The sequence below is a fragment of the Tupaia chinensis genome, unplaced genomic scaffold (assembly GCF_000334495.1).
Source record: "Tupaia chinensis unplaced genomic scaffold, TupChi_1.0 Scaffold141165_1, whole genome shotgun sequence".
Taxonomy (NCBI): Eukaryota; Metazoa; Chordata; class Mammalia; order Scandentia; family Tupaiidae; genus Tupaia; species Tupaia belangeri.
The window spans coordinates 1125232-1126336 of NW_006201028.1; positions in this window are offsets into that span (position 1 = coordinate 1125232).

The window sequence follows — 1105 nt, forward strand, 5'->3', positions numbered from 1 at the left end:
AAAAAAAAAAAAAAAAAAAAAAAAAAAAAGAGGCTATTCTTTCCCCCTACTGAATTGTCTTGGCATCTTTGCTAAAAATCAATTGATAGTAAATGTCGGATTTATTTCTGGTCTCCTTTCTACTCCATTGATCTCTATGTATATAACTTTATTGCAGTACTGCATGTTGATTGCTATAGTAGGTTTTGAATAGGGGAGCATGAGCTTTCCAAATCTGCTCTTCTTTTTCAAGGTTGCTTTGGCTCTTCTTGAATTTCCATATGAAATTTATTGAATAAGATCATCTTGTCAGGGACAGCAGGTGGTGTGGTGGATAAGGGTGCTGGATTCCCACACGGCCAACCATGGTTTGAGTCCTGGACCTGGTGGCTTGCTTTCTCACTTTCCCTTTCTCTCTCTCTCTTTCTCTCTCTCTCTCTCGTCAAATAAAGAAAAAAAGTAACAATAACAAATGAAAATAAATAAATAATTCCTTAAAAAAAAACAAAAAAAGATCATCTTGTCAATTTCTGCAGAAAAGACAAATGGGATTTTGATAAGGATTGCATTGAACCTATCTTTAGTTTGAATATTGCCACCTTACCAAAATTATGTCTTCTGATCCATGAACATGGGATGTCTTCTTTATTTAGGTCTCCATTTATTTCTTCCAATGATACTTTGTAGTGTTCAGAGTATACATTCTATGCCTCTTTAAGATTCATAAGTATTTTACTCTTTTTATGCTATGTTAAATGGAGTTTTCTTAATTTTTTAGTTTATTTATTGCTATTACATTAAAATACAATTTTTTGAAATTTTTACTATAGAGCATGTGTACTTACCAGAGAGATAGAGGCAGACAGAGGGACAAGAAGTGAGAAATCACCATGCCACAATACCTTCTCCTCTATTCTTCTCTCAGGATTTTGGGCATGCATGCACATGTGCCCGGCATGAGTTTTATGCCACTAGGTCCAGGACTCGAACTATGGTTGACTCTGTGACACAGAGTCCAGTGACATAACCATTACACCATCTGCTGTAAGCATCAATTTTAATTCAACCTTTTGATTTCTTTTTGGTATAATCTCATACAAATCCATGTGATGTCATGATACTAGAG